This window comes from Euprymna scolopes, chromosome 43 (assembly GCF_053919585.1).
Source record: "Euprymna scolopes isolate OS-2025 chromosome 43, ASM5391958v1, whole genome shotgun sequence".
NCBI lineage: Eukaryota > Metazoa > Mollusca > Cephalopoda > Sepiida > Sepiolidae > Euprymna > Euprymna scolopes.
In genome coordinates, this window is record NC_136524.1 from 12,061,935 (window position 1) to 12,078,239 (window position 16,305).

The 16,305-nt window shown below is 34.0% G+C and overlaps 1 protein-coding gene across 2 annotated transcripts in view; it reads right to left on the minus strand.

Moving 5' to 3' along the window:
* The window catches only part of LOC145268189 (PDZ domain-containing protein 8-like), a 386,752-nt gene that overhangs the window by 85,672 nt on the left and 284,775 nt on the right, over positions 1 to 16,305 (minus strand). The gene's annotated exons all lie outside the window — the stretch shown is intronic.

The following is a 16,305-nucleotide window of genomic DNA, read 5'->3' on the forward strand; positions in this document are numbered from 1 at the left end:
CAATTAAAATTACTGATTATAGTAATGTAATTGATGTAATTGTTCTATTTAAGAATATTATTTAAAGTTAATTTATTTAAATTATTTTAATTCAAGTTATTTTGTACTATTTGCTAAACTGGCACATTTTAAGTAATTTTCACTGATATTTCACTTCCGGTTATGAACGGATATAGTTTTTAACCAAATCGAGAGATATGGTGATAAAATGATTTGTTTTAATTATTTACTTTCTATAAATGTAAAAGTTACAAATATTGATAAAAAAAAAAAATAATTAGGCTAAGGATGATTTTATTTTTCGACGAAATATTTTGAATCGTTAGCCCTCTATTAAAATCTTGGCTATAAATGTCGATTCATTGTAAGGTGTTGAGCACGTTTACCAAAAGGTTAAAATTTAATTCCTACGGACGATTTTAAAATCATTTTTCAACTATTCACTTGACTGTCTGAATTTTATTATCGTTTCCATAATACTTTGAAAAAGAAACAAGGTAAAGTAATGCTTTTTATATCAGATATATTCCTATGCGTTTTTTTTTTTTCACTTTTTTTCTTCGATTTTCTTTTGGGAAAGATCTTATGTTTTCCTGTCTGGGTAATTGATTTAGTTGATAATATATATTTGTGTGGGGGAGTTTCGACGTAATTATGGGGTTTTTTTTCGGGAGGAGGGGGGGGGGTGTCGCTTTATGTCTCAGCGTCACTCAAAGAAAAATAATTGCAGAAGTACAAAAATGCAGGTGTTTTTATCTGTTTAGTACTTCTGCAGTTTACGAACCGTGCTATTTTTTAGATATGATTTACAAGTGTAATTCAATTTTTGCCGTATCTTTTGTTTACTAAATTTTTATGTGAAAGTCCTTCCTTTATTAAAAATGGGGTACTTTTTATATACACAACCAAGCATAGTTTATCCGCAAAAATCCTAATTTACATTTTTGGGAGCAACACAAACTGAAAACGGACCTGTACAGTTTTTTTTTTCTACGTAATATAGAACTTTCGTTTACATTTTTATCAGTGGTACAAGAAATGTCGTTTACCCAGAAGTTTTGGTTTCGAACCTGTAATTACATAAATATTAAAAGAATGCCAATTACAAATATATCCGTAGCAAAGCTCGGGTAAATCGGCTAGTATATATATATATATATAACAAACTATATATATATATTAAACTATATATATATATATATATATATATATATATATATATATAAAACTATATATATAAAACTATATCTATATATATAAAACTATATATATATATAAAACTATATCTATATATCTATAAAAGTGAACGTATCTGTCTGTCTGTCTGTGTGTCTGTCTGTCTGTGTACATTTCCCTACGCAATAACTCTGTCAATTTTTAGTCTATAGACTCGAAATTTGAAATACCGGGTACTGAGATTTGGGAAAATCGATGTGACGGGTGTCAGCCAGAAATTTGGCTGTTAAGGGGTCAAATTTCAACGATTTGACCTTTAAGAACTCTACCAAACTCCTCCGACAATTTTGGGTCTAGACACTTGAAATTTTAGATATAGGTTCCTTGAACATGGATCTAACTTAATAAAGTGATTTGAGCCCAAAACAATAAATTTTAAGGGGTCATAATAGGGGTCAAAGTTTTAAAAAATTAACCATTTTTTTTGTTTTTTTGCTTTTTTTGCACAGCATACACCTCCAAACACCCGAGCAACACCGGGCACCCCTGCTAGTATATATATAAAACTATATATATATATAAATAAAACTATATATATATATATATATATATAAAACTATATATATATATATATATATATAAAACTATATATATATATATATATATATATAAAACTATATATATATAAAACTATATATATATATATATAAAACTATATATATATAAAACTATATATATATATAAAACTATATATATATATAAAACTATATATATATATATATATATAAAAACTATATATATATAAAAACTATATATATATAAAAAACTATATATATATATATATATAAAACTATATATAAAAACTATATATATATATAAAACTATATATATATATAAAACTATATATATATATATAAAACTATATATATATATATAAAACTATATATATATATATAAAACTATATATATATATATAAAACTATATATATATATATAAAACTATATATATATATATAAAACTATATATATATATATAAAACTATATATATATATATAAAACTATATCAGGATATATGCATCTCAACATTTAAGAGATCAGCATAACATAAAATTAAAGCTTCTTATACGTTTTACTAGAAATGTAGGGGAATAAATAAGAGCACCGGATTACCGGTGTAGGGTAAGGAATGAGGTCCCTTGAAAAAAGAAGAGGAGAGTCCGTACACATGAGGCACGGACGCAAAAAGTTCTTCTCCTAAAAGACAATGTTGGACAGGCAGAGTACAACTCTAGAATACAGTCCTCACTCCTCCCGTAAACCCCACTATTGAAGTGAGTAATCTTTTTACCTTAATGTTCTGAATTGCAGTGTTGTCATGTTTTCATGTTTATTAATAAATTCTTGTCGTTTATACTTGTTGTACGTTTAGTAATTATTAAAGCTGGTCGGTAGTTTTGGGACTTGGAAGAACCTAAACTCGTACCAACAGTGGTGACCCCAACTAGCAACATAGAATACGCAAAGCAACGTTTTTTTTATGTTTTAATAACAAAAGGAAAATGCGTAAAATTAAAGTTTATTTTTAAATAAAAATAATCCATAACATTAATCCTGGCGTCAGAGTAGTTAAAAATAAATAAACAAAACATTTACGTACGTAAGTTAAAAATAAAAAAAATAAAAAATAATGACTAGTTACGTTTTTGTGCCGAGATTTATTTTATACAAGTATCGTTACCCTTTCATCGGGATATTCACATTTTTCTCGCACAACAAATATGGCCGACCGCATCTTCTTTAATTTGCACGTGGCGCCAGTCTCGTGATTGGCTGATGTGAACACTACGTCACACTTCATCTTCCTCTTGCTCTGTCCCTACTATTACTACTATACGGTGTCCTCTAGCTAACTGTCGCTATAAATAAGATAAAAATAAATAATAATAATAATAATAAAAATCATAAATAAATGTGAAATGGCGTCGCACACATTCAGTCTGATTCCAACGGATGTACGGAATGACCCTGCTTTGTTTTTCGCACAGCTAGATTTATATTTTCGGCAGAAAACGATATCAGGACAGACTGAAAAGTTTTGCCATGTGGCGACTATATTACCTCAGGATGTTATCGTCGAGGTGAGAGACCTAATTATATCTTCTCCCACGGAGAAACCATATGACACCCTACGAGAAAGAGTGACAACTGCTGTGTCAGTTTCAGCACACAGATGAATCTCACAATTATTAGAACAGGAAACGATGGGGCGATAGCACGCCGTCACAGTTTCTAAAGCGCCTGCAGAAGTTGGCTGAAGGGACAATGGACAATAATATTGTCAAACACATCTTCCTACAGCGCATACCAACCGAGTATAAGGTGGTAATAGCTGCACAAGATGAATCCATGCCAGTGGAATGAGTGGCTGAGATAGCCGACCATATTGCCGATATAATGTCGACACGGTCGTCAACGGTGGCTGGCGTTCAGACATCGGAGAAAGACGAGCTACTCTCCAAACTAATGGAGGGACAGACCAGATTGGAAGCTCGCATCAACAAAATGGCGGAGGACATCGCAAGACTTACCCTCGAGAATAAGCAAAGGCGGGGGGTGGGGGTGGGGGGGGAGGGTGCGCGCAGCCACTCCAGAGAACGGAGGCAAGATAGGACCATTTGCTGGAAGCACAAGAGATTTGGGGAGAAGGCAAATTCCTGTATCCCACCGTGTAGTTACAAGAGTTCAGGAAAAGCTTAAACCGACAGAAGAATGCGGCATCAACTGTCGGTGCATCTCGTTCAGGCCGCCTATTGTATGTGGTAGACAAAAACTCAGGTATGTCCTTTTTGGTGGACAGTGGGGCACAGGTGTCTCTAATTCCTGCGACTGCAGCCGACAAGAAATCCCCTCCCTGTAAATTCACACTACGAGCTGTGAATGGCTCGTTAATACACACATATGGACCTTAATTTAGGCCTGCATAGAACATTTACCCACATTTTTATAGTGGCGGATGTAGACAGTGCTATTTTAGGTACCAATTTTTTACAGGCGTTCGGTTTGGTGGTGGATATAACAGGCCAGTGTCTGAAAGATCCAGAAACGCATCTCACAGCGTGTGGGGTAGTTAGGACTGGTACTCCATTGTGTCCAGCAGTGGCACATGCAAACCAGGATAACGATTTTCTGAGTCTCTTGAAGGAATACCCTTCAATTTCAGTGCTTTCTTTCCATAGGGACGTTTTGCCACACTCCACCACACACTATATCGAAACAAAGGGTCCGCCCGTTCATAGCAAAGCTAGGCGCTTAGCACCAGAAAAGGTAACAGCGGCCAAGGCTGAATTTCAGCAAATGATGAAGTTAGGCATAGTTCGCCCTTCAAAGAGCGAATGGGCTTCACCTCTTCATCTTGTCAACAAAGGTGTTAACACATGGCGGGCATGTGGGGACTACAGAGCACTGAATGCAGTCACTAAACCAGATAGATACCCAGTACCACATGTCCAGGACATGACAGCAGTGGCTCAAAATAACCGTTTTTTTACAAAATTGGATTTAATTCGAGCATATCACCAAATACCGGTGGAGCCCGAACACATTCCTAAAACGGCTATCATCACCCCATTCGGGATGTTCGAGTTCATGCGAGTTCCTTTTGGGTTGCGGAATGCAGCACAAACATTCCAACAGTTCATAGACCAGGTGTTGTCAGATTTGCCATTCGTCTGTGCATATATTGACGCTGTACTTATTGCTAGCCAAACTAGAAAGGAACACATCAGTCATGTGCGACAGGTCTTCGAACGTTTGAAGCAATATGGGATAGTCCTAAACCCATTAAAATGTGCTTTTGGTCAATCCGAAGTAATTTTTTTAGGACACCATATTTCAGAGGGGGGAATATCCCCATCACCAGAGATGGTCAAGTCCATTCAAAATTTCCCTATCCCTGCCACAATGAGGTAGCTGCGTCAATTCTTGGGGCTGATAAACTTTTATCGTAGGTTCTTACCTCACTGTGCACAAGTACTTTTACCATTGACAAGTTTGTTGACAAATGTGAGGAAGTGTGACATTGTATTTTCAGAGCACGCGGTAGAAGCATTCAACAAGATCAAGGCTATGTTGCAGGAGACTGCAAAATTGTCTCACATCCAACCCAACCAGGAGCTGTGCCTAGCAGTGGATGCATCCGCAATTGGAATTGGAGCGGTCCTACAACAAAAATGTGATGCGGACTGGAAACCCATTTCCTTTTACTCAAAAAATTAACAGAGACTGAGAAACGCTATAGTACATTTTCCAGAGAGCTGTTAGCTGCATTCTCCGCGATACGCCATTTCCGGCAGTTCTTGGAAGGTCAGCAGTTCCATATCCTCACGGACCACAAAACTCTGTTAGGCGCTTTACAGTCTTCCTCGTACAAATATTCTCCCAGAGAGATTCGCCAGATAGATTATATCCTTCAATTGACATCGGATATCCGGCACATCAAGGGAGCAGACAACATCCCAGCAGACACCTTATCGCGGGGAATTAATTCCTTCCTGTTGCAGCCGGCAATTGACGTCGATACCTTGTCTAAAGAACAACAGAAGGATGAACATTTACAAAATCTCCTGCAGAATAATCCAACTTCATTGAACCTAGTGACAATTACCAACCTTACCAGCCACACAAAAGTTGTGTGTGACACAAGCACAAACAAACTGCGACCATACGTTCCAGCATCGCTACGCAAAGACATATTTAAGGCAGTACACGGTCTATCGCATCCAGGGGCCAATGCCTCTGTAAGGCTACTAACAGACCAATATGTCTGGCCGCGAATAAAAGCTGATACAAGAGCGTGGGCGAAAACATGTGTGGAGTGTCAAAAAGCCAAGGTCGGTCGTCACACACGGGCTCCTCTAGGCACGTTTCCAGTTCCAGATGAGAGATTTCAGCACATTCATATCGACATCACCGGACCATTTCCGACATGTGAAGGTCAGTGCTATCTGCTGACATGTATCGACAGATTCTCACGATGGTTTGAAGCTCTACCGATGCCAGACATGACGGCATACACAACTGCCAGGACATTCCTTGCTGGCTGGGTGGCCAGATTCGGTGTACCACAAAATGTTACATCAGACAGAGGTTGACAGTTTGAGTCAGACCTTTTTCATAAACTTGCAAAACTTTTGGGCACCAAGAGTATACACACCACGGCTTATCACCCCCAGGCAAACGGCATGGTCGAGCGACTACATCGCAGTCTGAAAGCCTCCTTACGGGCACAGCTTACGGACAATACAAGGTGGTTAGAACATCTGCCACTAATATTGTTGGGACTGCGGACAACGGTGAAAAGAGATATGAGTGCTCAGCAGCGGCGGCTCTATATGGAACCACATTGCGGTTGCCAGCACAGTATTTTTTTGAAGCACCAAAAAAAGTTATGGACATGACAGCGTTTGTCGACCGGCTAACAACAAAAATGGCCAAGATGGCATATTCTCCCTCAGGCTCGAATAGGAACATGGTCCCATATGTACCTAAGGGTTTAGAGACTTGCACGCATGTCTTTATCCGTGATACGGAAAGGAGGCATTCCCTGCAACCGCCGTATCGTGGCCCCTTTAAGGTTGTGGAGAGACAAAATAAGTTTTTCAAGGTGCTTATCAAGAATGAGGAACAAAAGATTTCGGTAGACAGGTTAAAACCCGCAGCACTGGAAGAGACATATCTGAAAGTATCACCCCCAAACGCCATGCCGGTAGATATGACACTTCAGAAAGTAGAAAAGAAAAAGACACGGTCAGGTAGACATGTCAGATGGCCAGCACATTTAAAAAATTTTGTGACGGTTTAAATAAAATTAAAAATGTTGCCCATTTATTTCAGGTACTCCGTATTTTTGGGGGAAGTACTGTAGGGGAATAAATAAGAGCACCGGATTACCGGTGTAGGGTAAGGAGTGAGGTCCCTTGAGAAAAGAAGAGGAGAGTCCGTACACATGAGGCACGGACGCAAAAAGTTCTTCTCCTAAAAGACAATGTTGGACAGGCAGAGTACAACTCTAGAATACAGTCCTCACTCCTCCCGTAAACCCCACTATTGAAGTGAGTAACCTTTTTACCTTAATGTTCTGAATTGCAGTGTTGTCATGTTTTCATGTTTGTTAATAAATTCTTGTCGTTTATACTTGTTGTACGTTTAGTAATTATTAAAGCTGGTCGGTAGTTTTGGGACTTGGAAGAACCTAAACCCGTACCAACAGAAATATCCAACCAAATTTATGTCCAAACAATATATGACTGACTGCTACTGCTGTTTGTCATATAGAACGTGTAAAGTTGCTTGAATCAGCAAGACCCGAATCGGACATTTAGTCATGCCAGATTTTGGCCAGACATAACAAGGTTTACTAAAATTGTATGACTAAATAATGTATGATTATTTGCTTCTGCTGCTGATTTGCTAATAAGCAACTTTGACACGAACAAACTACTGGGTTTAATTAGCACAAAATATTGTAAAACTGTTGTGATATTAAAATAAACAAAATGAATTTACTTACAAGTTTCAGTTGAGAGGTTATTTTTTTGACAAATATATTTTTAGATTCATATAAAAATTTACAAAATTAAATTATTTAAAAAAAAATATTCTTTCTTAAGGCAGAAAGTAAATCGATACATAAGTATTTATTTACATAATGAACTCCTTAAAAACTGATACAATTATTTTTTATAATTCTGTGTACCAATTTTTTGTCTTTCCATTAAAAATCTTTGTAAAAAAATAAACAAGTTTATTTTTTAGATTAATCATGCCTTGATTTTACTAATTATGTGCAACTAAAAATTAAACACGATTTTATGTAATTCTAATTAAATACTAAAAGACAGGAACAATTAGTTGGCACACTATATTGGAAAAAAATAATTTTCTCAGTCATTAAGAGTTTAATTGAATTTAGGAAAACTCGTCCCCGGAAAACTCGACCCCTTTCGCTAGGTAGGAAAACTGGTCCCGTATTGAATAAATATTGATTGAAAACACATTTTATGACCGTTCTTGAAGGAGATATTGTTTTTTAAAATAGACTATAGCCCCCCATTATATTGTTAAAAAATATTTTTACTTGTTTAATGTTTTTTTTTTTTAAAATAAAATCGATTTTCTAAGTGTCCGTTTTCTTTCTAACTGGCTAAGTTCTTAGTGGTTTCACTTATTTTAAAGCGTTTATTATGTTCATAAACGAGACCGCATATTTTTTATATTAATATAAAAAGAATGTACTTATTTACTGTTGTTTATAAAAGGGTAAAATCGATTTTTCTACCTCGCCGACTATGTTGTTTAATTTATTTGGAATCGTTTATTCGGTAAAGAAAAAAAAACACAGAAAACAAACAAAAAACATGTCGAGTGTTATGTGAGAACGAGAAATAGTGTCCAGTATATCACATCTTAGGGAGTCTTGATAATCGCTAAAAAATAGAAAATTAAAGAAATTACTGAGGGAGATTTGGTTTTAAAAAGAAAATAATAAATTTTAATATTTTTTAAAATATAATTTAGAGAGAGAGAGGGGGGGGGTAAAAACTATATCTCCCTCCGAAAAACAACCAACAAAAAATGAAATTAAAAAGATTCTTGATAAACGATAGCGGAGTTTTCAATAAAATTGATTAATAAATTTATTTAGTGATTACTTTTTCTCTTAATGATTGATTTTAGAATTTTGAAGTAAAAATTAAAAATGAGTTAACAGAGATTGTTAGCACATGGCATCTCCCACGCCAAAAAAATATTTCGCTTTAAATTTATTAGTTAATTTTTGCAAAATTTGACAGGACGACAATAAATGTTGATAATTGATAAAATCATAATTTTAAATAACGCATGAGTGCATTTGATATGAGAGAAAACAAAAACATAACAAAAAACTATCATAATTAAAAAAACAAAACAAAAAAGTAACGAAGAATCGAATCGCTCCCTGTTTTTTAATTTTTTTGTTTTATTTTTTATTATTGTTTTTATGACTCCAAAAAAACATCGTTTAAATAAGAACAAAAAAAATTGTAATTAACTTTGTATGAACATAATAAACACTTTAAAATAAGTGAAAACACTAAGAACTTAGCCAGTTAGGTAGAAAATGGACACTTAGAAATAGATTTTATTAAAAAAAAAACAAAAAAAAACATTAAACAAGTAAAAATATTTTAAAAAAATATTATGGGGGGGGGGCTATAGTCTATTTTAAAAAACACTATCTCCTTCAAGAACGATCATAAAATGTGGTTTCAATCGATATTTATTCAATAAGGGACCAGTTGTCCTACCTAGCGAAAGGGGACGAGTTTTCCGGGCACCCACCATTTGAAATAGTCAAATTTTCTTTTTTTGTATAACCATTTATGGGTTATGCTGACCTATTTATTTACATAAAAAAAGTTATAATCCTTCATGTGTTCCAATTTACTAGCCTTCATGTAACATCCAAATCTGTTCTTTTCTTTGCTGTTTTTTTTTTAATGAAAGGGCCATAAAATTGCCTTAGTCAAGGAGGATTTCTCTTTTCTCAACACTTTGATCCGATGTTTATTTTAGAATATTTTATTTAAAATTTACTTTTCTCTTTCTTTTCACCTCAAACAAGACTTATTACCACCAAGGCATAAGGAACCACTGTGAATTAAGGACTACATCTATAGACGTTATCATAAGTGAGGAGTTGTGCAGCAAGACATTTTTCGCATTACCTTTCAATTTCTCTATGTTAGTACAGTTGGGGAAAGAGGGTAGAGCGGGAATTCTGAAGCCATTAAAGTATTTTAGTATCTGGGAATTTTGGTGCCCGGAAAACTCGTCCCGGGAAAACCCATACCCGGAAAACTCGTACCCAAAAAAACTCCCTCCCCCTTTTCACTAGGTAGGAAAACTGGTCCCTTATTGAATAAATATCGAGTGAAAACACATTTTATTACCGTTTTTGAAGGAGATATTGTTTTTAAAAGAGACTATGCACCCTATTAATATTTTTTTAAATTATTTTTAACGCTTGCTTAAAAAAAAAAACAACTTGATCACGGTGTCAAGATACGAAAAACGTAACCAAATATTTATTAAAAAAATACTCTAGTTTTAACACTTTTTGTGTCATTACGAAACAAAAATAAAGAAAGAAAACATGTATTATCAAAGAAAGCAATTATTTTATTTAGAAGAATTAATTCAGTTTAAATAATTCTTGTGTTATTACAAAAGAAAAAAAATACTTCAACTTCATTGTTGGATATTAAAAATAATAAACGCGGTTTTTAATATTTTATTTTACGCGGTAAGTTTGGGAAAAGGTGTTATAAATAAAAAACTGGATAAAATACTGGTAAAAACTCGCTCAATATATGTTACCGTGACATATATTCGGCGGGTTTTTAATAGTATTTTTTCTAGTTTTTTTATTTATAAAACCTTTTCTCAAACTTACCGTGTTAAAGAGTGGGTGAGGCGCCATCTTGAATTTTACAATACATCGGTAAACACTGTATGTTTTTCGAATAAACATGTTACATTGAATAAAAACACAAAAAATATATCCAGTTACGTAGAAAAGTAACTTATCTTGCCTTTGATAACATTTATTTGTTATATATTTGTTTTTTGACAACTTTTTCGAATCTATGTGTACAGTAATACAAACCCGTAATTTCTGTAATTTTCTATTTTTTAGCGATTATCAAGACCCTTAAGATGTGATATACTGGACATTATTTCTCGTTCTCACATAACACTCGACATGTTTTTTGTTTGTTTTCTGTGAAAAAGAAAACTTTGCCAAATAAACGATTCCAAATAAATTAAACAACAGACAACATAGTCGGCGAGGTAGAAAAATCGATTTTACCTTTTTATAAACAACAGTAAATAAGTAAATTCTTTTTATATTAATATAAAAAAATATGTGGTCTCGTTTATGAACATAATAAACGCTTTAAAATAAGTGACACCACTAAGAACTTAGCCAGTTAGGTAAAAAACGGACACTAGAAAATCGATTTTATTTAAAAAAAAACAAAACAAAACAAAACATTAAACAAGTAAAAATATTTTTAAAAAATATTATGGGGGGCTATAGTCTATTTTAAAAACAATATCTCCTTCAAGAACGATCATAAAATGTGTTTTCAATCGATATTTATTCAATAAGGGACCAGTTTTCCTACCTAGCGAAAAGGGACGAGTTTTCCGGGGTCGAGTTTTCCGGAGACAAATTTTCCTAAATTCGACCATCAGATAAGACGAGGTACAAAATTGTAGCAAATCTTAATAAATTTATCATATATCGGCTGCTAAATCACAAAACCATGTTTGTTTAGCCTAGGCTAGAGATTGCAACACCTGGTATCTTATGAAATATCGGTTTTTAAAAGTTATTTTTTAACTTAAGGGTTTTTTTATACACCGAAATATACAGTAATTTTAGAATAATTATTTACTGAATTTTGAAACAAATAAAATCGATTATCCTAAATTTATTTTTGGGAAGCGTAATGTTACATGGCTTTACACTTTATTTTAGTAATTCATTAAAATAAAACTGGAAAGAAGGAAATATTTGATTTCGCATTTTTTTAAGTGCAAATGAAATGGTTCTTTCAATTATATTTCTTCCATATATTTCCAAAGTCTTTTTGCACACACATGCTTTTTAAAAGTCTGTCTCCTTGTCACCTAGCGCCGGCTTGACCAGCACTTTTTCGCCTTCATTTGCACATATCCACCTTGCCCAACATGCAGTTTGTTGTATATTTTTCTCCTTTTCTTGTGATGCAAGCTTACACACACTTGCTAATTTGCATACGTGCTTAAATGGCTGCAACTGCTAATATTTTCTTACATGTGCCCATATGCACTGCTACAAGAGGAACTAGGTTCTCTCACATCTAGTTTTATATAACATCCACACACACCATATTTTAAAAATAGTATTTATTCACTTGGTAAAGTGCAGAATAGTTAACAGTCAAAAAGTTGTAAAAACAGCTAAAGCAGGCTAAACATAGTAGGATTTAATTTAATGATCTGCATGCTGAAACTAAAGTTCTTTTATTTTATGTTTTTTATTCCAAATTATTTTGTTTAAAGAAGTTTTTACACAAATGGCTGTGTCACTTAACCACTAAACCTGTCAGAGTTGTGAGCCTCATCCCTCGAATTTGAGCTTAATTGTAATTTTTTTTGTGACCATTTATTTTCCATGTGTTGTAAAGAAAGTTTAAAAGATCAAAAAGAAAAGAAAAAAACCCAACAGTTTTAGCACATTAAAAATATACAGGTTGGTAAATTCTGCTGTATTTGATATTTGTAGTTCACAATAAAAATAGCATAGGTAAAAATGGCAAATGAATTAGGAAAAAAATAATAAAAGTGGACTTGATCACAAGGATGCACAGAAAATGTCACAATGACTAAATAGGATGAAATGGCACACAGCAAGAACAATTCGGTAATAAAAAACTTAAAGCTGTTCAGGAAGGATGTTGCTAAGGTGTCATAGTTTTAATATTAGATAAAAATGTCACAGTTCAAACTGGCACAAATTGATAAATAGGAAACAATGATACAAGAGAAACATGAATCTAGGTAAAATCACACATTGGAAAATATGAATGTTTATCAAAATCTTGAATACAATGTATAAAGGGAAAACATTAAGTATTTGTTAAACAAAAAATACAACTAAAAAAAGTAGATTTTAAATACAAAGATTAACCAGAAATTAAGTAACTTAGCTTTTTTATGCCACTAAAAAACCTTAAATAGCTCATAGCTTATCATATTTATTATTCAATGCCAGTTTCACATGCTGACATATGTTAGGTTGGCTTGGAAGTTACTTTCTAAAACCCTAACCCATCTCTGGTCATGTCTATATTTATCCCTCTTTTTCTTAAATCCATCCTCATCACTTAATTGCATGTTTTCCTTGGCCTTTTTCTGTGGATATACCTGGTTACTTGAATTCTTCTAACCCAGAAACTTTCTTTTATTCTTTTGACATAACCCTATAATCAAAGTCTCCTGTTTGTCACACATCTCTCTATTTAATCTTCCTCTAATCTCATATCCAGGACTAATGCATCCACTATATCATCTTCATATCTCTCTCCATGAAACATCTTCAACTCTCGCCAGGTTTCACTTCCATACATAATCACACTGCGTACACACATGTCCGATAGACCTTTTCCTTAGTCGACATTGATAATGCTCTGCTGGTTAGTAATGGCAAAAGTTCTCTGCACCTGAACTCTATCCACCTCCAACTCTTGCAATCATGTTAGCATCAGCTCCACCCTGTGCTCCAATGGAAGTATCAAAATTTCTGAACAACCTGAATTACTTCCACACAAATTTTCTTCTTATCAGATTTTATATTTCTGTTGTGTTACACTTCTTGTCCTCTCAACTTAATTCCACAGCACCTTTTTGTATATCCAATACTTATAGGTACCACAGAAATTTGAGTTGCTCTGAGCATGGGAATTTCCCATTTCCATGGGATTTCCAATACTACAATCACTGATCAAAAATTATCTTTAAGACATTCACTTTCATACTTTTACATTTCATAGCATTCCTCCAAGTTTTGAACTTAATAAGTAAACATCCCATTGTTTCACAGGAAAGTACTAAGCCACCAGCATACAGCATCTCTTTTTTATAATAAATTAAAACAAAAACCTTGAATTAAAGAATATTTTGCTATTAAAAAAAAACAGAAAAAAAAACCCTCACGATTTAATGATGTGATCCATTATAACTTAAATTTATTAATTCTTTTAATTAATTAAAATCAACTTTAAATTATATTCAACATATTCTCTCATAACTTAAATCAATCAAATATGTAACTTATTTTTATAAATCCATTCAATATCTACTAATTTCTCTTCTAAACCTTACAAATACAAGTTAACTCATAGTTACTTCCCTTTGCCCTACACAGAGGCTAATCGAATTATTCCCCTTGTTAGATAAATCTTCACTTTCTGTAAATAAATGAAAGATCGTGACATGAATAAACCATTCAATAAATTCATGCTTTTTTAAATGAATGCAGACTTATCCCCCTTATGTTAGGCTTCAAATACTTAATGCACCTGCGATAACAAATTAAAGAAAACAAAATTAAATTTACATCAGATTTTGTTGAATTTTTCAATTTTTGCCGGTTTGTTTTTTTTTTTTTTATTAGTCTGTGTCTGTTACGACACTCTGCTGACATCGATGATTGCCGGTCTTGCCCGATCCACGCTTGACGGGAATTAATGAGAATTCGGGTCAAATTATACAAGAGTACCATCAGAAGTGATGGTTAGTGGCAATTAGTGCTTGTCTGGGATGATTACTTGGAGCTGCTAGCATTTACTGGTAGGCACTGGGTGCCATTGCAACTGGAACTCACTGCTAGTCATGATCGAGTTAGCCTTCATTGGAATGTTCCTAACTGAAATTGCATGCCTTTTGCTGGCACTGGATGCCTGTAGCAGGGACTGATGGTCACTGGCAGTTAGTACTGTATTGAGACGGTTACTTTGATTTATTGGCGGACCATGGCTGCCTTTAACTATCATTGTCGATTCCCAGCATACAATGTTGGTTACAGGCGGCCATAAGCAATACTGGCCTCCATTGGACTACTCCAAAATGAAATTGAAGCGGTTATTTGCATTTAATGGCAGGGACTGCAATTATCGATCATAACCAGTGTCAGGCCCCACTGGACTGCACTAAAATAGACTGCGGTTAATGTCACTTCTTCACAGCACATTGCTTGTCTTCAAATGTCAGGCACTGTCATCCAATGATGGGCACCATCATTTATGATAGTCATTGCTCCTTGAAAGTGATTACTGTCACTTCATGACAGGGGTAGTCTCTGGCAGGCATTAGTGTTTATAGACTGTTATTGCTTTGTAGGAATATGACTGTGTTACTTTTTAGATGTAATGTGCCAATTAAATGCAAATTTATACTGTATAATAATAATACTACTCTTAATAATAATGCTATATCTTTATTAAATGGTTAGGTGAAAGTACCGAATAGTTATAAAAATCAGTATCTGTAATCCACATAAGCATATTTGAAACAAAATAGAACTTTTTTTTTAGTAAAAAGTAGAAATGAAAATATGCTATTTTTTAAATGGTTAGGTGAAAGAACATACGAAGCAGAAGCACGGTTGTCAGTTGAAACTCTTGATTTTATGTAAAACAAATGATCTGATTACCAAACTTCTGAACTTCTTGTTTTCATATAAAATACATAATTTGCTGGCTATTCAACAATTCTGCAATTATTTTCTAGTTTTAGGCTAACGTAATATGCATGAAATTAATGCATTGGGTAATAAGTGGAACAATTACCCAGTGGTTAAGTTGATTTTGAAAAAAAGACTCAGTGATTCCTGGTTTTGTGGAGGACTAAGTTTAAATAGGGGAAAGATTTGCTACCACCTATCTGGAATTATGCAGCTGAGAGTGAGGCAAGGAGGGCAGATTATAATATCGTTAAAACAGTGACAAAATGTGTATATTATTATTACGGCTCAAAAACACACTGCAGTATTAGCTTTGATTGATGAGCGTGAAAGAATTGCATAGGAAATGGCCTCTTTGGTTTTCTATAGTGATGATAGTTGGTAGTTGGGGGTGGGGGAGAATGTTATTTTGTTAGAGACTAATCTGGATACCTGGCCCGAGCATTTGGAGGTGTGTGTTGAAAAAAAAAAAAAAAAAAAAAAGTAATGGCAAGCAAGTAGGCTTGAACCCATACTGCGGAAGAGGAAAAGAATGTGAAAAAAAAAGAGGAAAAAGTGAATTAAATGAGTTGATAATTAACTTTTGCCCAGGTGGAGGATATTGGCACAAGGACGAAATAAAAAATAAATAAATAAAGATATAGAGAGAGGTGGGACTGAACTCGAAAACGTAGGGTAATCAGTTTTCCTCACTAACCATTAGGACAAAGAGGAAAGAGAATTCAATGAGTTGGTAATTAACTTAAGAATCATAGAAGTTGCCATGCACTTTTTAAACTGGCTGGGGGCCAAGTTA